General features: G+C 48.6%; 1 protein-coding gene across 2 annotated transcripts in view; it reads left to right on the top strand.

The window, feature by feature from the left end:
* ADGRG1 (adhesion G protein-coupled receptor G1) overlaps positions 1-26,360 on the top strand; it is a 431,161-nt gene that overhangs the window by 76,551 nt on the left and 328,250 nt on the right. Inside the window, exon 1 of one of the 2 annotated variants that reach the window (XM_078670642.1) lies at positions 2,464-2,697. The exons of the other annotated variant lie outside the window; for it this stretch is intronic. The gene's annotated coding sequence lies outside the window, so the exon portion shown is untranslated. Of the gene's footprint in view, positions 1-2,463; positions 2,698-26,360 lie in introns of those variants that run through there. 2 annotated transcript variants of the gene reach the window in all.

Raw genomic sequence — 26,360 nt, 5'->3', positions numbered from 1 at the left:
TGCTCAAGGGAATGACCATCCTGTCTTAATTGCTAACCCACACTTCCCATGCTGCTCTGTTTGCTTGCCTGTGGAAGTTTCCCCCGGCCCTGCATTCTACACGCACTATTCGCCACCAGTGTACGCCAGCAGCAGTGGGCGGGTCCACCCCAGCCTAGCACTACACTTCCCACAGTCCCCGCTCACGGCCCTGGCTCAGGCCTGTACAGCGCTTCGGCAGATTGTTGTTGTAGTTCTCAGAAGATGGCGGCGGATGTAGCGGTAGCAGGCTCGTTGTCCTCGTCGGCCCCGGCGAGGGGCTGCTTCACAGGCCGTCCGAGCTGGCGCTGGCGGAGCACGCGGCTGCTACGAACAGGCTCCTTTGTGCCAGAGGCTGGTGCAGCGCCTGACTCAACCCTGCAGCGGCTTTTGGACCTGTCAGGGAGCCTGCGCCGCCTACGGAGGGCCTGTGCAGGGGGCGGCACGGCGGGAGAGGCGCAGGGCAGGAGAGGCGCAGGGCGGGGAACAGCCTGTGCCAGAGCTGGGGTACAGCAAAAAGGAGGAGGTGAGAAGGGCTTCATAAATATCATATACTCACTGACGCGCTAGGCCTGTGCTAGCTGCACCTACAGAATCTGTAAGGAGTTCAGGCACATACAAGTACGTACTGCAGAGACCCATAGATATAGGTCATACCATGCATCTGTGGATGTTGCATATCGGAAGAAACACAGCAGTTGCCCACCTAAGAACTCATTTGACAACGCGTTCTAGCACACTCTCCTATAGGGGCATCACTTAGGCACTCTATAGGAAGCATGCATACGCCTAGACTTCCATCAATGTTAGGGGACTCCAGCAAAGCCTATTTAAGAACCTACGGATACAAAATACAGATATCTAGAACCAGCATTCAAACACCCAACTATTCACACGCCCCCTTTACAACATTAATGGGTATACACCACAAGCATATCTTTGCTTTAAAAGGCATCCACTGGCGCTATGCAGAAACGCACACTGACGAGCTCAATGTTCACAGGTCTTAGAATGCTGCACCTAAGGATGGACCACATGGATAAAAAGAGGTTTTATTACTCACTACTACTCACTTTATTGGCATTGTAAATGGCAATGCCATTTATTTATCTGTTTTCAAAACCAACACATAAATAAAAAGTTAGTCATTTACAATGCCAATAGCTCTAACTTTTGCAAAGGCGAGACCATTGCATTGTAAATGCTTGTTACTAGGCAAGGCACTCACTCACCTATCGGATAATTCAGCAAGGGTCATTGCTTCTGATTTTCAACATCCGCATACAGCCTCTCTGTGATCCGAATTGGTCTTTCGAGTTTTTAGGGGTGTGCGAAATTCGCATAATCTGTTTTTGAGTAATTCTGCAACATTTCTCAATTATATCAAATGCAAAACTGCCATTTCTGCTATATTTTAGCACAAAATGCATCCATTTTAGATGCACGGATGCATTTCTCACAAAAAAGCGTAAAAACATGTTGAAAAAATTACCCACTCATATTCATGTCCTACTCGTGACCTGTATCTAAAACTTTGCCATGAATGCTACCTGATTGTGCCACGTGGCATAATAGTGTATTTTGGGAAATTTTGGCTAAAAAGCATAACTCAAAATTATTGAAATTACATGAGATTACATCTGCGTAACGGAAATTTCGCCTGGTTTTACGGGCAAGATGCACACATTGTTCTCATCCTGTTTAACACTTTTGCAGCTCTGGCATTTTCGCAATTGTTTTTTTCAAATCAGAGCTGGACTGGTGAGGATATTCTAACGCTAAATGTCAAATGAAGATTCGTGTTCTAGGCCAGCACCCTCAGCCACATCAACCCCCCAGTCTGGCTTTTGCCGCCCAGTGCCACCACCAAGGTCCTCTTCTGTGTCACCTTTTACTTCGATAAAAATTTTAGGCTCAGGAACCAAAATCTGCAATGCGCCACTTTGTTTTTGCGAACTCTGGTTTTGATAAATATGAGGCTGTAGTAATTGTGTCTGTTTATGAAATGCAGCACAGCTGATTTCTGCTCTTGGTTGGGCGAATCCTAGTAATTCTGCTGCCCAGGGTGTGTAGACGTGGCGCTGTAAAACAACTCCCAGTGGCAGGTGTATGCTCAATGCTTTCAAAATTGTCCCATTATAAATACATTTTCTTCAGTGGCGAAGGAGGTGGCTCAACCTGCCTTCTTGTTTCTGGAAATCCTCATTTTCTCATTTCAGAGGCCTCCTTGGGGTGCTTTTGATGTCCTTGTTTCCAGGACCCAGCAGAGCTCCACGATTGGGGAGGCTGGGCCCTAGACTGGCATTCCAGTGCTCGGAGTCAGAATAAATGATATTGTTACTTATTTCCTGCTGTGACTGAGATGCCATTGGAGGGAGTCAGGCAAGGAGAGCGCTGGCTCCCTGCAGGCGGTGGTTGCTGGGGGTTGAGGGCGCTGAATAGCTAACTCTGGAATGCAAGGTCAAGGCGAGTACACTCCGGGCCTATTCTTCGCGTGGAGCACTTTTCCTGCCACTGTGACAATGATCAACAGAGCAGCAGAGCGAGAAGGGCCGGCGTTGAACTTGAAGCAAGCCTGGGAGGAGGCTGGATGTCAGAATATCGAGGGGGAAAATAGCCACCTGTGCAAACGTGGACTCTCCCTGACTACACGTGTTTCTGTCTTGATATACCGTCAAGGTAAGTCGATGCGAACCTAAACATGGTGTCTTACTTACCTTATCGATATAGCAGTGTCGATATAGGAGAGAGAGATGGAGAGAGAGAAAGACAGAGAGAGAGAGAGACAGAGAGAAGAAAGATGGAGAGACAGAGAGAGAAGAGAGAGAGCGACAGAGAGACAGAGAGACAGAGAGACGAAAGATAGAGAGATGGAGAGAGAGAGTGGAGAGAGATGGGGAGAGAGAGAGAGAGAGAGAGAGAGGGAGAGAGAGAGAGAGAAGAGAAATGGAGAGAGAGATAGAGAAAAGAGAGAGAGGTGGATAGAGAGAGCGAGATGGAGAGAGAGATGGAGAGAGAGAGAGATGTTGAGATGGTGAGAGAGAGAAGGTGAGCGAAGGTGAGAGCGAAGGTGAGAGAGATGGAGAGAGAGATGGAGAGAGAGAGAGAGAGATAGAGAGAGAGATAGAGATCGAGAGAGAGATAGAGATGGGGAGAGAGAGAGAGAGAAAATAGAGAGAAAAGAGAGAGAGAAGAGAGATGGAGAGAGAGAAGGGAGATGGAGAGAGAGAGAGAGATGGAGAGAGAAAAGATGGAGAGAGAAGAGAGATGGAGAGAGAGAGAGGAGAGAGAGATATGTAGAGAGAGAGCTGTAGAGAGAGAGCTGTAGAGAGAGAGCAGTAGAGAGAGAGATGTAGAGAGAGAGATGTAGAGAGAGAGATGGAGAGCGAGAGATGATGAGATGGTGAGAGAGAGAGATGGTGAGAGAGAGAGATGGTGAGAGAGAGAGAGATGGAGAGAGAGACCCCCTTCTCAGGCTCCTGCAGCTTCCACCACCCATTACCCCTGCTAGTGCTGCCAGTGACAGAACCAACACAAGTAGTAACCATCACACTCACATAGGTGTGACAATTCGGGGATTCCAGGCCACCCAAAGCTATGACAATGGCTTGGGCAACAGGTATTAGTAGTTTTTCTTGAATTATAAAACAACTGTTGTGTTCATTTCAAAATTAGACAGACAGCTCCACCATGTTGCGAACTGTCTTATGGGCAAGTGTTGATAATTAAGTGCTGGTGCCGAGCACCAGAAACCACCAGCTGAAATTAAACACTGGCTGAAGCCAGACATGAAAAAATGATACAACAATATTGGGCTGTAATGCAACCTGGTATTCATGGTGGTGTGGAGAAAATACGATTGTGGGGCTGAAAAAGTGTGTAGGTAAGTGCTTGGTGTTCCACCATGGGCTGATGTTTGGCTGTCAAAACATGGCTTACGCCTCAACTTCGGATATCAATTGATAGCGATCCTTCTGGTTGCACCACTTACATATTTATTATTTTCACTCCTGATAGTTGTTTCATATACGGACATGTGATGTGGATAATGTATCCAGCAGTTATCATCTTGGATACACCAACTAGAATTTATTTATCTACACCCTGTGCCTGGAGGTTGGACTTCCAACCCTATGTTGACCGCTCATGTGGGTGTATGTTCATTTCTGATGATATTAATAAAAGTCACAAAAACATGTTTATAAATAGAATTGAGCTGTACTGGATACCAGACCTGCCTTGGTCGGTTCCATGCTACTTTGGGTAAGAAAGGATATGACTCCAGTATCCCATCAAGGCGGCTTGCCTGTCTGGCTGCAGCGAGAACCAAACGTGATATGAGGCCTTTCTTAATTTTTCTGCTTTGTTCATGGCCATGAGTAAGGGACATGTGCCCTACAGACCTATCCATAACATAAAGCAGCTCTACACCTAAATTATTTTTGTATTGCTTTAATTATGTTTTTGGGAGAACAGCCATTTTGATATTTCCCTTTCACAGCACAAGTATACTACCAGGGCTACTTCATTTTACGCTAGGGGCAAATGGGACGCTGACGAGATGCAGCTAATCGTGTCAGTTTTAAAGGGTGTACTCTGATCCTTCTTTAAAGGCAGCTGAAAATCTGTCTCCAATAGTACTTTTTTTTTTTTTTTTTTTTTTTTTTTAAAAGACCTTTATTGTCCAGAACAATCACAATACACAGCGTCTGGCCAACAACCCCGGGGCAGGCCGCCATCAAATTATCAGATACTTCGTTCAAGTTTTTACACAGCCTTACAGCCGCCATCCCTGGGGCGCGGCGGCAGATCACTGTCACCCCTGCGGGTTTGACTACCGCTCAATTCGAATCATAGAGGTCCATTTTTTTTTCTTAAAACATTGAACGCTTAACCAACTAGTAGTTACCACTTTCGGTCCCTTATGTTCCTGGCTTTGTGAATTGTGCCCCCGTGTGGTCCTGAACAGGCTCCCCCGTGCCAGCGTGCGCTTGTCCAATGTCTGTGGGCATTCTGATCCCCCCTCCGTGTGCAGTGTCCTCCCCCGTGCCTCCGCTGCCATATGTCCCCCCCCACTCCTCCCAGCTGCGTGTGAGTCCTCCCTCCTGTGGAATGTGGCCTGTCTCCCCTCCCCTTACTCTAATGGGTCATCCTCTCCCTCCTCATCGGAAGTCAGTGATTCCTCCTCTTCCAGTGGTTCACACAGGTCCCCCCTAAATGCATTCCACGGGAGCCATATCTTGTTCCACTTACGCGGGCACGCTCTAAGGGTATAGATTGTTCTTTCCACCAACATGACCCTGTCCATGGTCGCGCACCACTGTGTTAGCGTCGGGGTGGTTTCCGCCCCCCACTTCTGTGCTATGTCCCTTTTGGCGATCGCCATACCCAATGTGGCCCATTGCCGCCCGTGTCTGGTGAGATCTGTGGGTTCCCATATGTTGAGTAGGCATCTCCGAGGGTCCGGAGTCAGGGACACCTCCAAGGTTTGTGCAATGGTCCTCATGACCTGTCTCCAAAACTCCTGAATGCGGGGGCAGTCCCATAAAGTGTGGAACAGCGTCCCTTCCTCCCCGCAACCGCGCAGGCAGTATGGGTTTTGTGTTCTGTGGATTGCGTAGAGCAACGTACGTGTATAGTACACCCTGTGTAAAATTTTTAGTTGCACAAGGCGAAATCTCGCTGATATGCCCACCTCCCTGGGTGCCGCCAACGCCTCATTCCATTCCGACTCGTCCATGTCCCCTACCTCCTCCACCCATTTGGCTTTTAGCGCTATGGTCGGGTCCGTCAGGTTATTGACTAGTTTGCGATACGTGAGGGAGGTTGCTCGCTCCTGCATGAAGTCCGTTAGCAGCCTATCCTCTAAGGGTGATGCTTCCGGGAGTGTCGTACCGCCGGGAATGGCAGTTAGTAAAGCATGTCTCACCTGTATATACCGGTACTGCTCTGTGGGCCCCATCTCATACTGCTGTCGCAATTGGTCGAAGGGGATCACAGTACCCCCCTCCCATAAATCTCCCACTGTGGATATGCCTATGTTGTCCCACGCTGCAAAGCCCTTACTACTCCTCAGATTACCTAGTGCCCTCGCGTCCCATAAAGGGGTCAGTCTTGTGATCGTCCCTTTCCATCCCAGTTTTGCCTGCGCCCTATGCCACAGCGACACAGCGAGCTTCGCGGGTCCGATGAGTGCACGTGCCTTACGCAGGTCATAGAGTGGGGCCAGGATGGTGCTGATACCCAGCTGCAGTCTGTCCGCCCGGTATGCCGGGTCGTTCTGGGGAGCATGTAGCCACTGGTTGATGGATTTCAATTGGGCGGCCCAATAATAGAGCTGCAGGTTTGGTAGCGCTATCCCTCCATCATACCACCCCCTATGTAGCTTGGCCTGGGCTATCCTTGCCGGGCGGTTGCTCCACATTAGACCAGCAACCACCGCGGCCACCTTTCTGAAATACCTATCGTGGACCGGGTAAGGGGTATTCTCCAGAATGTACAGGAACCGGGGCAGAGACATCATCTTGTAGAGAGCCGCTCTACCCAGCAATGTCAGCGGTAGCGCCGCCCAGAATTTAACATCCTGTTTAAGGCGTTCAAGGGGTGGCGATAGATTCTTACGGAAGAATTCCGCAGGATCCCTCGTAACATGGACCCCCAGGTATCGGAACGAGGATCCCGCCATTTTAAGAGGGCACACGTCTCCCAGATCAGGGGACGGGCCCTGCAGTACATACAGCTCCGACTTGTTCCAATTCAGAGTATACCCTGACACCTTCCCCTGCTCGTCACAAATGTGCAGTAATGCCGGCACTCCCCTTTCTGGTTCAGATAAATACACCAACATGTCGTCTGCGTACAGAGACAGTCTGTCCTCCCAACCCTCAGCCCAAACAATCCCCCTTAGCAATGGGGTGGATCTTATCAGGGTCGCTAGGGGTTCCAATGCTATTGCAAAAAGCAACGGCGAGAGCGGGCAGCCTTGACGAGTGCCTCGTCCTAATCGGAACGTCCGGGAGATATGGCCGTTGGCGACCACGTGTGCCAATGGCTCGGTATATAGCAGACGAATCCAGGCCACGAATTTCGGGCCGAACCCCATACGCCCCAGGACTTCGAACAGGTACTCCCACTCCACCATATCAAACGCCATTTTAGCGTCCAGTGCCAGGATCACCGCCTTTTCTGCCAGCGTGTCGGCCTCCGCCAGTACGTTATGCACCCTACGTAGGTTGAGAGCGGTGTTTCTGTGGGGCATAAAGCCCGACTGGTCTGGGTGGATTAGGTGGGGCAGGACGGCCATCAACCGAGTGGCGAGGAGTTTGGCCAAGATCTTAAGCTCGGCGTTAAGCAGGGAGATGGGGCGGTATGACCCGCACTCCTCCGGTACCTTACCGGGCTTGGGGATTGCGATTATGGCCGCCACCCTCTGATCTTCCGGAAGCAAGGCCCGTTCCAGGCTGTCTTGGTACATAGCCAGCAGGGGTCCACTAAGCCCATCCGCTGCGGACTGGAACCACTCTATCGGGACTCCATTAGGCCCCGTTGCCTTCCCCGGCCTGACTGCGTGAATCGCCCTTTGGACCTCTTCCTTCGTGATAGCCGCTTCTAGTTCCGCCCCCTCCTCCGGGGAGAGCGCGGGTAAGGGGATAGTCTCCAGCGCTGCCCTCGCCATAGCTGTTGTCACTGTACCTGTTGGCGTGTACACCCCTTCAAAGTAGTCAGCTAGTGTCTCGACTATTTCCTCAGGGCACGTGCATACCCGCCCTCGTTTATCGCGAATGCGCTGTATCCCTCTGGCACTGCCTCCCCTCTTGTCTAGCCATGCCAACATTCTCCCCGCCTTGTCCCCTATGTCGTATATTCTATGGGCCGTGTCGGTGATCTGTGACACCGTCTGCAACTTGATATGTTCCCTAAGCTTTTGTTGGTGCAGGTGAACCGTCTGGGCGGCGTCTGGCGTGGGATCTGCCTCGTGTGTTGCCGTTGCCTCCTGTAGTGCCAGTTCCAATTCCGACCGTTCCCGATGTTTCTCCCTTACGTGCCCCGTTATAGTGGCAATGGCCTGACCCCGTAGCACCGTCTTATATGCTTCCCAGAGGGTGGCCGCTGACTCCACTGACTCAGTGTTCTCCCGAAAGTAGTGGGACGTCGTCGTTTTGAGTGTCTTACTAACCTTAGGGATGGCAAGGTATGATGCGTGTATTGGGTATATTCTTTTACGCTTCCGTTCCTGCGTGGAGAGCTCGAGAGGGATGGGTGAGTGGTCTGATATCCCCCTTGGGTGTATCTCAGCAGTGTCAATATGTGGTATCCCCCACCCAGCGCCATGAAGTAGTCAATCCGCGTCAGACTATTGTGCACCGTGGAATGGTAAGTGTATTGCCTCGCTGCAGGGTGTAAATAACGCCATACGTCGATCAGTCCCAGTGCCGTCATGCACTTCTGCAACTGGGAGGGACCGGCCGCACGTGTCATCACGGGCACTCTGTCTGCTGTGGGATCAAGTATTGCGTTGAAGTCTCCCCCTATTATCGTGTCTCCCTCAGGCAGATCTAACAGGAATTTACCCAGCTCCGGAAGCATGACCGAGTGTAGTGCTGGAGGGACATACACGGATACCACATTCAGTAGCCTCCTCTCCCACTGACCCTGGAGCGCCGCGAAACACCCCTGCGTATCCACCTTGGTGCTAAGTGTAATAAACTGTGCTGACTTCTTCAACAGAATGCCTACTCCTCTCGAACCTGTGGAGAACTCTGAATGCACCACCATCCTATAACCTTTTCTATCGAGTGCCTTTGTCGCTGACCCTGTAAGGTGCGTCTCCTGGAGGAGCACCAAGGCTGGCCCCAGCCTCCTAACCGCATTCAGCACCAACCCCCTTTTGATCTTGTCCCCCAACCCTCGCACATTCCAGGCCATGAGCTTGAGCGGCGTTACTCGGGCTCGCTGCGTCACCTCCTCAGCTGCTCGTGTTTGTGTGTCCTGCATTGTGTGTTTTGCGATACGAAGCGTGGGAGCCGGGCCCCCGGCTCAGGGTGCGCCCGCTCAGTGTCTGACCCAGGGTGTGTATCTGTACCAGTGGAACGTTAGACCTAGCTCGCGGAACTACTATAACATGTAAACAACCCCTACCCCCCACCCTCCTCCCTGCCTCCCTGCCTAACGGACTTACAACCGCCCGCCTCCCCAACTTAGCAGAGTGCTTAACCCATCCCTTCAACAGTGTACTTGCGCGCTGGGGTGGAGAATCTTCCGGAGCAGGCGACATCCCTGCCCTCCTGTGAGTCCTCCAGGCCCAGCACTCAGGCTTGTCCTCCCGCTAGAGTACATCTTAACGGGCAGTTAATCAGCGTCTCTTGTAGAATTAGCTTTCCACCCCTCCTTCAGCGCCCTGACTGTCCAACGTCGGTGAGGTAGTTACTCCTTCCCTTCCGGGCGACCGCGATTCAGGAGGCCTGTCGTGTCTGTGTGTCCGGTCCTGTCTCTTCGTGCGACGAGAGTGTTCGCGGATCTCCAACCCTCCAACCAGTCCTGTGCTGCCTCCGGCGACTCAAAGAACCAGGCCTTGCCCTCTGCTTCCACTCGGAGACGCGCCGGGAAGATCATGGAGTATGGCAGTTCCTTCGCCCTCAGCGCTTTCTTGACCTCCAGGAAGGTCTTCCTTCTGCGTGCCACCTCAGCAGTGTAATCCGGGAAGAAGGCGATAGTCGAGTTTTGAATACGGACAGGTGGGGAAACCCTCGCCGCCTGCAGGATGGCGTCCCGGTCGCGGAAGTTGAAAAGTCTTGCCAGGATAGGCCGAGGGGTCGCCCCCGGCTTGGGCGTTCCACCAGGCACTCTATGGGCCCTCTCCACCGAAAAGAAGTTAGAGAGGCCCTTCGGCTGCAGGTGCGTCTTGATCAGGTCCTCCACGAATAGGTCGGTTGCCCCCTTCCCTTCCGACTCTGGCACTCCCAAAATTCGGACGTTGTTCCTCCTCGAGCGCCCTTCCTGATCGTCCATCTTGTCTCTGAGGAATTTGTTTTCGGCCGCCATTTTCTCCATTGCAAGCTGTAATTCAGAGACATCCTCCACCAGGGATTTCGTCACCACCTCCACCTGCTTTACTCTTTCAGACATCTTGTGGAGGTCGGCCCTGATCAGGGTGACTTCTGTAGCAGTGGAGCCCACTGTGGTTTGTACCTGTGCCAGGGCACGCATCACATCCTCCAGCGTCGGCTTCTTCGTGCCCTCCCCCTCTCGGGGCCCGCCCGTCGAAGTACGGGATTCCACCGGTGGCTGGGTGCTTTTATCGTAAGCGAATTTGTCCAGTCTTGCCTGAACGGCGTTGCTTTTGGGGCCTCTCCCCGACATGGCTCGTCTCGTGGCCGCCCCACTTCTGGATCGTGTGGTCGTGGTGTCTTCAGGCTCCGTCCGCCAGGTGCAGGCGATGGCCCCCCTCCCAGCCTCCAAAAAATCTACCCGGCCGCAGTTGTCCCGTGGCCACTTGGGGTCAGGATCACTTCATGGGGGGGGCAGCCAGGATCCCGGCGGTGCCCCTGCTCCTGGTCGTTTCTGGTGCCAGACCGCCACTCCAGGCTGTACTGACTCTCAGCCTCGTCTGCGGGGTGTGCAGCCCCTCCACAACAAAGTCCTGTACCGCCCCAGTTCACAGGTTATGGGGGTGTCCCTGCGTAGTTCCAGCTGCCCCTGTCCCTCGTGGCCGTCCCCACGCTCCTCCACACACCGTCAGTCGCCCGCTGGGGTGCACCTGTGGCGTGGGATGCCCACGCGCGATTCCGGCAGACTAACGGTCCTCGCCAGGGGGGCTCCTCCTGATTGCGCCGGGTCTCCGCCACCCTGCACCAGGTATCCCGCGGGGGGGGGGAGGGTGGGGGTCCCAATGCTGCCCTTCACTCCCTACTGTGCGTTGTCCGCCGGCACTCCGTCCTCCGCCCCTGGTCGGTCTGGGCACTCGGGCGTCGCAACCTCAGTTCGGGGTGTCCACAAGGTCCCTGCGTGGCACCGGTACGTCTTCCGCGCCTGTCGCTGGGTGCCGGTGCGCCGCCGACTCCTTCTTCCGCTGCGGTGTTCCCAGGTCCCGGGCACCGACCACTTCCTGCGCCCGAGTCCCGCCTTCGCCTCACTTCCGCCCGGTCTGCAGTTCCAGGGCAGGCCGCGGCTCTCCCCCTTGCACAGGCCTCACCGCGCCGGATCGTTCACCGCCAGTCCTGGGTGCTCATCAGCCCTCCAGACGCCTCTGCGGGAGTCCGCCCGGCTCCGGACCCGGTCAGCCCCACCGGAGTGAAAAATTTAAACGGATCTGTGCGACGGATTAACGGGGGATATCGCCTCACTCTCGGAGCTCCGCTGCTAAGCTGCCACCATGCTCGGCCGCTAGCCACGCCCCCCCAATAGTACTTTTTTAATAACTTTGTAGAACATTACACGTGGGTTAGAATTAGCTCTGGTTATAATATTATCCTAGAAAACAAGGCTAAGGGCCTGATTCAGGGTTTGGCAAATTGGTTTCTTGTTTACAAATGTGATTGACACAATGTCCGACTTGTTTCAAGTGCATTATATTTTATTTGCTACTTGTAATCCGGCGGAAAGTGATATCCATCATGTTTGTGATGGAGTATCACACCCGCCGACCTCCAAAAAAGGCCCTAAGTTATATTTCTGTTTATAAGTAGCACTTTTTGTCCAGCTGGTTGTATAACTATACCTGGATTTTGTGTAAACCCAGACATCCACATCTGATACTCGTCATATTGGCAAGAAGTTTCCAGCTCACATCACTTTCAAGGAGAGTAGTACTCTCGAGTGAGGGTGATAAAAAAGAGAAACATACTGTGCAAGGACCAGCGCTGGGACCCTCCTGTCCAGGTAAGAGTGAGCAGAGAAGTAGTACCACTGTGCAAGGGGAGGCCGTAGGAGTCTATGGATACCTAAGCCAACAGACAGGGAATCATCAACCAGGATCCGAACACTTCATCAACAATTACCACAGAAGTCATTTTGAATTTGACGGAAGGTCACTTGCTAGTACTCAAGTGCCACCAATGAACTCTGTCTTTTTGAGGGTGCACCCCAGATACCTTAACCCCAGAGCATTGCTAAAACCATTGCCTCCACTTGAGAAGGCTGTGACATGGCTCTCGAGCAGTAACTGTTGGGACTTGGGACACAATAGTAAATATGTCAGTTCGAGCTCACCATAGGTAAATTAAAGTTCCTGTCAATGTAGATGAAGTAGTGACATCGTGTAGTAGACTGGAAAGGAACACTGAAACACCATTGGTCACCTTCAAGTTTGACTTGCACACCAATCAGACAGTCAAGATTGAATCGAAAGTGTCAAGTTGTGACACTGAAAGCGTACACCATCTTAGATCTGTTTTGTTAACATACAAAATAGAAGACCGTGTTCAAGGGCGGTGGATGCCAAACCCAGGCTTCCCACTGACAACTGTTGTTTAAGCTGGGCCTGGTCTCCTCATGCCCTAGAGCCAGGAGGCCCTGCTAGAAGAGATGGTTGAATGCTAGAGAAAAGAGAGAAAAAGGAGGAAGCTGCAGAATCCTGGACGCGGAGCCAGCCCTTCCAACAAAGAACTCTACATTCTCCGAAGCTCCGTGGAGGCGATCCGCATGAAGCTGAAACCTTGCTCTAGTGAACATGGGCCTTCATACCTTCTGTGCTCTACTTTGAGCTTTTGCAAATTCACAAGCTGCTTGGACAACCCACTGCCCCTCTGGATATCATCCTCATGGTGCCCATTTTAGACACTGTGGGCCTGATTCACAAAGGGCCTCTGGACTCGTGGCGGAACCCCGCAGTCGTGCAGGAGTCTCCGCAGTGAGACTTCTCATTGCAGAGCTTCTGCCCCGAGTGTACAGACTCCCCCATAACAGCAGGGCCTCCACCACGAGTGCGGAGGCCCTTTGTGACTCAGGTTCCGTGTTAACACAAATGCCTCTGGATAAGACTGAGCTTGTGAGGGTGACTTAGCTCAGTGGTAACTCCTAAGTAGGCTGCCCACTCGTTTGTCTAGGAGCAGCCTCCCACATACGGTCTCCCTTGTCACTCATGCTTCGACCTGCAGTGTGACGACCCCAACTCTTTCTTCGGAGACAAAGGCAGAGAAGCTTGCAGAAAGGTGTACTCTATGCCCACTATCAGGACAAAAAATAGCCCACTCACCCATAATAAAAGTGGCCCATAATAGCGTGTCAGGGGCCGTATTATACCTATGGTGCATTTTCTTTGATTGCGCCGGACGAACCTTTTAAAAGGCGTGCATGTGCAATAAAGGAAGATGTATTAGGGTGAATGTGCTGCCCCCAGAGCAGCTGCGAACTCACGCTGCCCTCAGGGCGGCAGGTTCATGTGAAAAATAGAGCAGCTACTTTGAAGCCACTCCGTGTTTTCACAGTGCATGCAGCAGCCGCCTGCAATTTTAAAGGGGATTAGAGATCCACTTGCAGGCGGGTGCAGTTATTGACTGCACCGGCCTGCAAGGGTATGCCTGGGGGGGTCCATGGGACCCCTTTCCCCCCCGCCGGAGTACTGCAATCAGGGGGCGCAATGAAAGTGCCCCGCCTTTTAGGGGGGCGTACTTTTAATGCGCCTCCTGAGAGCTTCTTTGCCTATCTGCCCGCGTCTGTAGTAAGGTGTGGGCACATAGACAAAGGGATTTCCTCATGTGCATGGGGCCACGCCCCCTTGCAAATGAGGAACACCCTCTTTGAGGAAGGACTGGCACTGTATGTGTACCAGCGCTTTCTGTATTACAGAAGGGGACACACAAGTCTCTGCGGCCCCTTATGTAATACTAAAGTGCCCCCGGGGGCACATAAAGCGGGCGCAGACGTCTGTTGCGCCCTTGGGGCACTTCTATAACATGGCCCCAGGTGGATAAAAATAAGTTGTGTGCATTTGACAATGGGGCCGTTTTGAACTTGTAAAGACTGACTATATAGCTGTTTTGCTAGGCATGAGAGACTCTATTTGTGCCTCCTGCAGGCAATGTTTGTGGAAATATCTGAATAAGCTGTAAAATCTGGGTCACCAGACAATAAACCAGGCCCACAAAAAACCTCCTTCACACTGACCTGTCAGACCAGCCCTTCTGGCCCTGCCTTATTGCCCTGTAGGCCAGCCCGACCCTGCCCACTGTGAAATCATATGGCCCTAGTAGGTATTCTATTGTATCTTGACGTAGGGGTTCGGGGTGGGGCAGTTTTATATGCATGGCCGCTGACACATCTTCAACAAGCATTTGCAATGCAATAGGTCTTGCATTTACGAGAGTTTAAGCTACTAGCATTGCAAATGCCAATGCCTTTTATTTGTTTTAAAAACCAAAACATAAATAAAAGACATTGTAATTTACAATGCGAATAGCTGAAACTCGTGTAAATGTGAAACCTATTGCATTGCAAATGCTTGTTAAAGGAGGTGTGAATGTGTCAGGCAGGACTGTGGGTGAAATGGCTGCTGCACCCCGCTTTATGCACCAAGTCCGGACCTCCGAGAGGGAAAGTGGGGGCATGCACAGTGTCCTGCATTAGGTGTGATACAGAAAAGGGGGTGGTGATGAACAGAGTGTCTGAATTAAGCAGACCACTCTTACCCAGTCCAAAGATCAGGGCTTGATCCATCACCGTTATTTATCTCACTGCCCCATCCCAGCTCAGAACCTGGCTATATGCAAATTAGTCTGTCCCTGGCCCAGTGCATCATGGGAACAGGGCAGACCAAACTACCAAGCCAATTCTTCACCAGAAAGGAGACAAGCTACCGGGGACCGGTTTCTGGCATTTCAGCCTCTTCGGCCCGGCTTGCTTGAATCCTGATGGAGCAGTGAGAAAGGGACTCATGTCTGAGTATACCCTGCCACACCTATAGTGGCCAAAAACGATACAGAAAAGGGGGTGGTGATGAACAGAGTGTCTGAATTAAGCAGACCACTCTTACCCAGTCCAAAGATCAGGGCTTGATCCATCACCGTTATTTATCTCACTGCCCCATCCCAGCTCAGAACCTGGCTATATGCAAATTAGTCTGTCCCTGGCCCAGTGCATCATGGGAACAGGGCAGACCAAACTACCAAGCCAATTCTTCACCAGAAAGGAGACAAGCTACCGGGGACCGGTTTCTGGCATTTCAGCCTCTTCGGCCCGGCTTGCTTGAATCCTGATGGAGCAGTGAGAAAGGGACTCATGTCTGAGTATACCCTGCCACACCTATAGTGGCCAAAAACGATACAGAAAAGGGGGTGGTGATGAACAGAGTGTCTGAATTAAGCAGACCACTCTTACCCAGTCCAAAGATCAGGGCTTGATCCATCACCGTTATTTATCTCACTGCCCCATCCCAGCTCAGAACCTGGCTATATGCAAATTAGTCTGTCCCTGGCCCAGTGCATCATGGGAACAGGGCAGACCAAACTACCAAGCCAATTCTTCACCAGAAAGGAGACAAGCTACCGGGGACCGGTTTCTGGCATTTCAGCCTCTTCGGCCCGGCTTGCTTGAATCCTGATGGAGCAGTGAGAAAGGGACTCATGTCTGAGTATACCCTGCCACACCTATAGTGGCCAAAAACGATACAGAAAAGGGGGTGCATTAGGTGTGGGCACATGTGGAGCGTGCTCGCGAGGGGCAGGTATACCCAGTGCCACAGTTTACCACACCGTGCATGCAGGGGGCAACAGACAGACACTGAGTGCAGCCGGGGTGCTCACCCACGCCTCGTTCCATTGTTCCCTCCCCCTTACGCAGCCAGACATACCTGCATGGTGACCACCCCTAGCTCCTCGGTGGCCAGCCTCTGCATCTGCACAGCCAGGACTTGCGCCTTGTTGAGGATTGAGAACTCTGCGTGCGTGGCTCCCGTGCCGCAGACGCACCACAGCACCCCACACAGGCAGAGCAGCAGCAGGAGCGCCCAGCCCGACCATGGCCCCCGGTCCATAATTGCTCCCGCCACTACAAACTTTCCCGACACCGCCGCAGCCCAAAGTTCCAGCTAGTGCCCGCGGTCCCGGAGCCCAGCCTGGCGCGTCCGCCTCCAGGGGAGGGAGCTCTGCCTGCTAGGAGTCACTGGCGCCCGGGAGACCATCGTCCGCCACCGGCGGGATCACTGCGAGTCCGGGGAAATGCCAGCTCCGGAGGCACAAGGGGGAAAGGCGTTCAAAGCGCAGTGTGGATCCCTGCTCGCTGGACTGGAGCCTGCCCTAGCAGCACCGCCACCAACGCTTGCAATCCTACTCCAAACATGACCCTGTGGCAACCAGCAGCTGACATGCACAGTCTGTATGTATTTGTGTTTGCCTTTGTTTGTTTCTGTAGCATAATAAAGACAGAACTCTTGGCTGTATCAGTGCTTGCTTGATTTTATGGTAAAATTTTTGTCCCGGAGCTTTTGTAGCCCAAATACGATAAATCCAGTTTTACATATACACGCTACAGTACAATATTTTAACGCAATCAGGTCTCGTGCAAAAGAAGGGATGTGTTATGGATTTTTCCTGCCTGCCCGTGTCACTTTTCTAAGCACCTCCTGCTTGCACCCTTTCATTCTCTGTTAACACTTCTTTTCATTGCTCTATTTGTCTTCGCTCTGGACGGTTTTGCCTCCTTGCATGAGGCTTGCGAGTACGGAAGGGGAACAGGAGATGTGCACATCTCGTGTCTGTACATGCGTGTTCATGGGTGCGTTCATAATTGCAGTCCTTCCTGCGTGTGCACATGTCCTGTCTCCCTTCCAAAGCAAGTCCATAACAATAGATCTCGCTAGCGACAGCGCTTACGTGCTGCTTCGCTAGGCGAGTCCTAAAAAGCACTAACTTCTTTCTGAGGCAGTGCTTAAAACTCCATAGCCTGTCAGTCTGTTAATTATGAATAAAAGCAACGATTGCAAGCAATACCAGAACCACGCATGCACCCCCCAGGAACCCCTCCAGGCTCTGACCTGTCTTGGGATCCTCGGGCTTAAACCTGTGCCCTGCACGCCTGCCCCTGCAGCAAGCACATGAACACACCGAGCCACACGTAGGCTGCTCGTTCTGCTGACGCTGCACAACTGACATCCAGCCAAGATTATGGGAACTGTTACAGTTTGTGCGAACAAGACAAATTTGTCTTTTGTTTCAACTTCAGATCGCGCACACACCACGACATTGATACTGTTTGTGCGGGCCCTGCTGACTTCCAAGCTTTGTCTTTTGTATCTTGAAGGTTACACTAGTTCTTTTTACTGTAACCGGAATGTCCAGAATCTAAAATGTAGTATTACTTAGTATGTGTAACAAATCCAGGGTAGATGTCCTCCCTAAAATCCAGGTTCGCGTGATACAAGATGGCAAGGGCATGGACGTGGTGTCACGAAACAAACCAGTTTGCATGTGTGCAAAGGGTTCTGATGTGAAATGATAACTAAGATGTATTTATTTCTTTGAGAGTTTTATATGGCGCTTGCTAGATCCGAAGGTATCGGAGCGCTTTACAGCAGTGAATGTTCACATCAAAAATAACAAGTCCATACAGAGCATCTGAGTCAGAGCGCTGCACACCAGTGAACGTTCACAACATGGGCAACAAGAACATACAGAGCAGCTAGATGCATGTACATATTGGGGTCTTAGAGGGAGAGCTGTCGTCTCTTGCGTTGCAGATTACACGCAGCATTGCCGTACTCTTCATTTAAATGGTTAGTGTATCGGATTCTTAATTATTTGATCCTTTACAATCCTACCAGAGACCTGTCTCTCAAAAAGCCACACCCACTAACCCTGTCTGGGTTGATCTGGGGCAGAAAGTGCTATATAAATGCGACAGTACCATAACCTGGAGAGACATGTCATACCCACATCCAATTGGAAACTTGTGCTTTGGAGCATTTCAGGCCCTGCAATCACTCCATAAGGAGACAACGCTGGTTCGTATTCATGGAGAGAGGTCTCCTTCAGTATTAACATTGGGGTCTGATGTCACATTTCTAAATACTGACATTTCTGACTTTTGTATATAGTTAGTCTTAATCAGCAGTGTTGTTGCATTTATGAAATTTCTAGGGACTGAGTTTCTTTTTGTGAGTATTTTAATTCTGGTCATGTTAACGCTCTATGAATATTATATTTATTTGGAGGTACCTTTGGGTTAGTATTCTGAGATCTGCGGGGTGTGGGTATATCTGGGTCATTTCTATGATTTGAGTACCTTTTGGTATTATGACATTTGCAGGGCCTGGCTATTGTGCAAGCACTGGGACATTTTTGGGGTGTGGCTACATCTGTGCGACTATTGTCATTCCTGGTTGTGGGCCTGGCAGTTTGAAGGATCATCATGACATTTGTGGGGTGTGGGTATCTGTAAATGTAAATGTATGTGAATGTAAATGTATAGGCATTTATATAGCGCACTACTTACCCGTAGGGTCCCAAGGCGCTTCGACTGCTGCGAAACCCTTCCTGGCTTCCCTGAGAGATGGTCCCTTAATGGGTATCTCCAGGGTGAGACCAGGCATCCCCGGCGGTCTGGTGGGGCCGTTAGTGAAGATGAGGCAAGCTAATGCCCAGAGTTGCCGAGTGTGATCGCTGATCAGAGTGGGCACCGAGGCGAGAGAATTATCGAGTCCGCTGACCCTGGTCCAGAAACCTGCCGCGCCGGGAATCGAACCCTGGTCCCGGGCCGTCCTCTGCTCTCGAGTCTGCCGCCTCTAACCAGTGAGCCACACTACTTCTGTGTGCGAGTATCGTCGTTTCTGGTATAAGGGTACCTTTTTCTATGTATTTTGTCATTTCTGGACATTGGTGTCTCACTTTGAGGGTGATCACCTGTGTATGGTGGGGGTGCCTCTGTGTGAGTAGTATGACATGTGTGAGATAATGTGTGGGGCGTGGGTATTGTGTGAGTATGCTGTCATTTCTGGGGTGTGTCTATCTTTTTGTGACTATTGTGTATTTTCTGGGTACCTTTGAGTATTTTGACATCTGTGGATATGGATATCTATGGATATCTATGTGACCGTTATTATTTCTGTGGTTTGGGAATCTTTCTGTGAATATTGTTACATTTGGGGGTGCGGGTGGATCTGTTTCAGTGTTGTGCTATCTCTGCGATGTATCACTTTTCGCATCTTGCAGTTTGTTAGGTAAGAGTATGCCTAACTAGGCCTGTGGGCCTCTCTGTAAATGCCATTGTCAGGGTTGCCTCTCGTTGAGTATTTTTACTTGATTTAAGTGGATAGTTTCATATAACTATTTTTCGACCAGTTGTTTTTTGGCTACCTTTCCGTAATATGTTAGCTTTATGTTTTTGGTATATCATTGTGAGTATTATGTAATTTGTGGGGTATTTATTTATGAGCATTAATTATTTCCTTTGTCCATCATGAGTATTTCTTGATTACTGCTATGACATTACGGAGCTTGTGTATTTCTCTGTAAATATTATGCCATTTATCGTTTGGAAGTATGTTTTTATGAGAATTATGTAATTTGCTGGTTGTGTACATCACAGTGTAGTAATTTGTGACGTGTGGCTATCTCTCTGTGAACATGCCATTTATCAGTTGGTGGTAATTTCCTTTAGGCACTGTATTCTTTGTTGGTTGATTTTTCCAATTAAGATTTTATCACTATTACATTTACAAAAGAAGGACTAAAAGTCAGACTGCTTTTTTCCAATTGTGGCATGTGACACATTCGAGTTGACGTCAGTTGGTCTATCAGCATCACCCAATGATCAGGGGTGTAGCTTGGTTAATAAGACGGGTTGAGCTTCAGATTTTCTGACAATCATGCTTGCATATCATGTTAATTATTATATGAGAAGCAGGGCATGGGGGGCTTAAGGGAATTTGAAAGGGAAAGGGGTGTGGCTTGTGAGGGGTGCTTAAAACAAGCATTTTGTAAAATTGCCACGTTTTAATACCTTCAAAACAGAAACGAGTGTGTGTGTGTTTTATTGTCTGTGTATTTGAAAATCCCAGGTGAAATCCGACAGATAACTTGCAATAGCCAACTGAAAGCTCCTGCACCCAACTATTTATTAAATAATACATTTATTAGTAGGGTGTAACACCCCAAACACTCCCACCCCGAAGCTACGCATCTGCTAGTGATCCCGCTCCTGTCAGTTGTCTCAACACTTTATTCTTTTTAGTTCTAGAGATTTTTGTGCTATTTTAAAGGCAGTTTAAAAATGATAGACCTATTTCGCTGCTACCTTTTTTAGGGAATGTTCAACTGGAAAGTGTTGTAGGTCGAAACAAGCTTTTAACCCTTTACTAAGCCAGTTACTCCCCAGGCTGTAGCACGAAGATGGTGGCAGTTTCTGTCCTAGGTGATTTTAGGGGAATAGCAGGCTGCAGAAGGATCGGTGCAGAAGTATTCCTTTCTATTTCCACTGCATTTAATGCCATTGACCACTCAATTCGGATCTCAAGACTGGAAGAGATTGACATCTGTGGCTTGCCTGTGACTTGGCTAAATTATTTCCTGGAAAACCGGGATCTGCCTGTATGCTTCCCCTTCTTACTTTAGGCTAGCCCCAAAATGTTCCAATGTGGCGTTCCACAGGGATGTATCCTGTCACCTGTATTAACCAGTATTTCCATGTGTCCCCTGGCTGTAGCTCTTTGTAAGATGGGTTTGCATTTTTACATGCGAGCTCCAATGGTACTCATATTCTATTTAGCTTTGAGAAAATTAAGAATGGTAATTTTAAAGCCTTCACCACGGTGAAGGGTTGTGTTCACTCCAACAAAAGGTGAACAGCTCAACATTTTTTTGAACGGAATCGACGATCCAAATATTATTGATCACCAGTGCACCACCAGGCACAGGTTCATTAACCTGGCCTCAAGAAATAGGTCCAATCTCAACCCCTTCAAAAATGGTATGAAATCTGAATTTTCTTAAGAACATAAGCCTTTCACAAAAAAAACAAGTAATTAGTACCTCCAAAAACTTGTTATTGGCTGCTGAAAACCTTCCTGATGAGAACCTTTACATTCTGGTGGAAAATGCGCATGTATAATCTAGGCTGGGTTCTGAAAATGCCATACATCTGGCCTCACCAGCCTATTTGATTGACCACCTGCAGCTTGTACAGAATGTTGCAATGCATCTCATTAATAATGCCGCTAGGAATGCACACATAGCTCTAGTTTTGTGCCACTCACCGTGGATACCAGCCACTCTCTGCTCCCGTTCAGTAAAAAGCTCAAGACAGTACTCTTTCAGGGGGCATGAGGCACGCGGTAACTTACTCCATTCCCACCCGGTCTAAGGCAGCACCCTCTGACAGCGCTTAGAGACTGTATGTACTGTGATAACGCGCTCTACAAATAACAATTACAATTACAAAGGATCTGCTTCAAAGCTTTGCTGCTGGTCTCAAACAGCATTTTACTCTAGCAGAACAGAATTTCTAGCAAAGAAACTCTCTTGGTAGCATCCGCCATGACGACTTTGATCTAACTTTTAATTCTCAACTGTTGTCAAATCTGGAACTGTCACTGGGGCAATAGGACCTTCTCAACTGCAGCGACCAAACTCTGGCATTCCCCTCTCTTCGCATTCGCAGTCAAATCTAACTGCTGCGTTTTAGGAAATTACTAATAATGTATCAGATGTAATGTCTAGCGACAAATCTACCTAGTGTCTTTCGTGATACTTGAGGTACCAAGAAGCCTTGGCGAGCATTGCCGTGTATAAGTTCTATCACCATAGTCGGTAGAGCGTAGACCACTGCTGGGTGGTAACCATCATTTATGGGAACTGACAGTGCCGTGCACAGGACACTTGGTTTTATCTTCAGTATGAGGCATTCAATCCCCTACGTAGCAATCTCTGTCGTGATTTAAGGCTTCTGTTCCTGGTACTTAGTAACTGTAGTACACACATTACTGAGTCAGTGTGTTTGTGGCGCAGCAGACAGCCCATGGCATCAGGGATGCTGCTAACATGTAAATAGAAGAGGGGCCGAGCCAGCAGGTGCAGTGCAGGGACTTGCTCACTGTGGGAGAGAGATGACGAATAAGGGAGTCGGTCTACTCATACTGGTAGGGTAGCGGGTTATTGTCTGGGGAGAGTGGTTTGTAAATGACTCAAGATAGTTTTGAGATAGATAGCCATATTTTTGTAGCTTATTCTCTCATTTTGCCTTTAGCACACACTGTCAATACTGAGTGTCCATATTTCTGACATCCATTCACCTCTCCTTTCGGTTTTTGGAAGCTTTCACTGTCCGTCTACTATTACTTTACTTGTAATTCTGGGTGGAAAATGTTCCAACCATACTGGCAAAAGCAGTCGGCTTCAGGAGTTCCCTTTGAGGCTCGGCTCATAACGGATAAATGGTATGTGGAAGAGGAGGACTAGGAGTAATGAAGATTACCTAAAAGTAATCAGGGAATTCCCTTGCAAACGGGCCGTGCTTGCGATCTAGTTTCCATGATCACCCCATGCCCACTCATCTCATTCCATAGTGGGGAGACTCTTCACTTGCTTGCAGACATGGGTGTGTTGGGGGTGTGTCTTTAGGTAATGCTGGTTGATTTATCTTTGCTGGCAGTCAGAGTTGTGATTGAATCTGAGGCGGATACTCACACTGGCGTTCTTTGGTTGTTGCTTGTCAAATTATGTCTTTTATGGCATCACTTCAATGCTTTTAATCAACTGTTTATTACAAAAGAAGGCTCCCCAATGCTTCTAAGGGGTGGCCCCATTTTTGATAGACTAAACAGAGTACAGGTGCCTGATCATCTATGCAGGAGACTAGTCTTGCTGAGTTTTATATACCTATTAGTATTTGAATGGCAGTTACCACTCCGCTATGCTTGGTGCTATTGCTAGATCGTAGGTATCTTTGAGTATTGACATTGTTGACGTGTGAGTAACAAAGAGTACCAGCATTCTTGGAGTGTTGGCGTCTGTGATTGATTTGATAGGTGGAATACTGAGTATCTGATCCTGCCATTGCAGAAGGGTGAGTATATTTGTATAATACCATTGTTGGAGTGTAGAGATCTATGAATGCATGCTTTGTTAGACTATGGGTATCTGTTGCTGGAGTGTGTGTATCTGTGAGTAAGTGCCTTTCTTGAGTATCTGTTGTGGGTACTGGCATTGCTGAAGGGTGAGTATCTTTGTGCAATATCATTGTTGGGGTGTAGTGACCTGTGAATGCATGCTTTACTATATTATGGGTATCTGTTGCTGGAGTGTGCATATATCTGTATATCTGTGATTAAGCACATTACTTGGGTATCTGTTATGCATACTGGCATTGCTGAAGGGTAAGTATTTTTGTTTAATACCATTGTTGATGGCGGCACAACAGGTAGCCCGCAGGCTTTCACCGACATTCTTGTGAGTATGATGATCACCACACGCATCTACCGGGTAAGCGTTTCTCTCCTTTAAGGTTGTCTAACTATCAGTGGTGCCCCTCTAGGGTCAATCCCCTTGCCGAATCACTCCAGGGAGCATACGAAGCAAATCGCTAGCGCGAGACAACTTTCCTTACGCTCCTGTCACCAAGTGTGTGTGATGCTCGCTCTCTAGCCTCACCACGCCAAGATATCCCCCGTTAAGACCACTAACAGCACCACCAGTACTGTTACACTTTTGTCGTGCTATAGTTCTCCCCCCCCCCACAAAGCACTTAAAATCCGGCAATTACGGTTCTTGTGACCTAAAGACAAATGCTAATTGACTCTTTATTCTGTATGTCCTGTTTTGTTATACGTGTTATTCGTTCAGGTATGCTTGGTGAGGGAATCCCCCTCGCACACTTAGAGCACCTTAGTGAGTGCGACACATAGTCTGTAAAACACTCACTTATTTGTTTTTTAACGTGCACCCACACTATTTATGGTCCTGAGGAAAGCCAGCATTACGAAAGGCACTGGCTGAAACATGTCGACCACCATCGGATGTAAGTGGTCTTAACTCTACCACCACAACATCCACCTGCCTTGTTTTTAACCGCTCACGGAGGCCCAGTTATTAAAATGTAATTTACCCTCGGGTACTGGGACCACTGTGAAGCCGTTTTAACCTTCACTTTATCACTCACCACACTGCACTCTCAGTAAAATACCTGCTCCGCTGTAATCAGGCGTCGAAGCACACCCGGGACACATTAGGTGTCACTGGGTGGGCCCGATGATGAAGCATGCCACCAACTAGGTTGGTGGGTGAGGGCTTCATGAAAACACCTACTAGGTTCCTGCTGATAATACAGTTCAGAGTCCTACTATGGTCACACATGGCTAGTCCCTGTTGATAATATATATAAACCCCTGGGGATTCGGACTAGCTTTCTAGTCCTCTCTCTCTCTCTTGATACGCTAATATCTTTATGTAATACCAGTGTTTGGGTGTAGATACCCGTAAATACATGCTTAGCTGGACTCTGGGTATCTGTTGAAGGTGTGTGTACATCTGTGTGTAAGCACATTACTTGAATATCTGTTGTGTGTACTGGCATTGCTGAAGGGTGTGCATCTTTGTGTAATACCATATTTGCGATGTAGAGACCTGTGACTGCATGCTTTGCTGGACTATGGCTATCAGTAGCAGGAGTGTGCATATATCTGTGAGTAAGAGCATTATCTGAGAATCTGTTGTGAGTACTGGCATTGCTGAACGGGGAGTATCTTTGTGTAATGCCATTGTTGGGTTGTAGAGACCTGTGAATGCATACTTTGTGGACTATGGGTATCTGTTGCTGGAGTGTGCATATATCTGCGACTAAATGCATTATTTGAGTATCTGTTGTGAGTACTGGCATTGCTGAAGGGTGAATATATTTGTGTAATACCATTGTTGGGGTGTAGAAACCTGTGGATGCATGCTTTGCTATACTATGGGTATCTGTTTCTGGAGTGTGTGTAAATCTGTGAGTAAGCACATTACTTGAGTATCTGTTGTGAGTACTGGCATTGCTGGAGGGTGTGTATCTTTAGGAATGACCATTGTTGGTTTGTAGAGACCTGTGAATGAATGGTTTGCCGGACTATGGGTATCTGTTATTAGAGTGTGTGTATATCTGCAAGTAAGAGTATTATTTTAGTATCTGTTGTGATAACTGGCATTGCAGAAGGGTGAGTATATTTTGTGTAATACCATTGTTGGGGTGTAGAGACCTGTGAATGCATGCTTGCTGTACTGTAGGTATCTGTTGCTAGAGTGTGCATATATCTGTGAGTAAAATCATTATTTGAGTATCTGTTGTGATAACTGGCATTGCAGAAGGGTGAATATATTTTGTGTAATACCATTGTTGGGGTGTAGAGACCTGTGAATGCATGCTTCCTGTACTATGGATATCTGTTGCCGGAGTGTGCATATATCTGTAAGTATGAGCATTACTCATACTTACTAGCATTACTTGAGTTCTGTTGTGAGTAATGGCCTTAATAGATACCTGTGGCTGTGATAAATCCATGCTGAAATCAAAAAGCCCGAAACAATACATTTTTTTAAAATGTTGAATTGTAAACAAGTCAAAACTATAGTTGTATACTGATCCCTTTATGTGGTTTCTTTAAGTTAAGAATGTTATCATGTAGATTCATTATATAGTGAATATAACCTTTTTGACAGACGTAGCTTACGTACTTCATTAGTTAATATTCTTTTTAGCCAAAACGAACCTGAAAATATTACATAAAAGCTTAAGTGAAAACATGGGGAAAACCTCACTCCCTGTTTTTTTAAGCAAAATGTCATAAGCCAGGAGGAATCTTTGCGAAGTTTTTTTAGCTAATCTAAAACTATATATGTCATTTTTTTAAATAATGTTGCTATGTTAAATCTCACAGTTGTATAGTTTGCTTTGCAGCATTTTGACATTTGTTGATAGTTAAACATCTCATTTAAATTGATGATCAGATGTGCACCAATTTTGCAATGTCTGTTATTTCAAATATATCCACAAAATTCCAAAGATCATTACAAATCTCTTTATTGTTGCTTCATAAGTATGTGCAAAAACCAGCCAACGTGTTACATCCACGTGAATGTATATTTCTTCAAGGCACAGAGAATTTGTGAAATTCTATTAGTCATCCAAAAATTGGGGTTCTAAGTCGGTTCATTATTATCATCGAGAATAGAAATAAAAATTACTGAAATAATCCATCAAATAGGACAAACCTGAATAGATAATCATGAGATGCCTGATGTTTTCCAATGCAGAAAAATTTCCTAGGCAGTATTTAGGATTCAATTAACATGCTGACTGATCAAACATCAAATGATGGGGAATAACCCTGGCTCAGTGCAAACCACGACAAAAAGTTAAAACATAGATATTTCTTTTATTCTATCTGT

This window comes from Lissotriton helveticus, chromosome 12 (assembly GCF_964261635.1).
Source record: "Lissotriton helveticus chromosome 12, aLisHel1.1, whole genome shotgun sequence".
Taxonomy (NCBI): Eukaryota; Metazoa; Chordata; class Amphibia; order Caudata; family Salamandridae; genus Lissotriton; species Lissotriton helveticus.
This window is presented reverse-complemented; position numbering and strand designations above follow the sequence as displayed.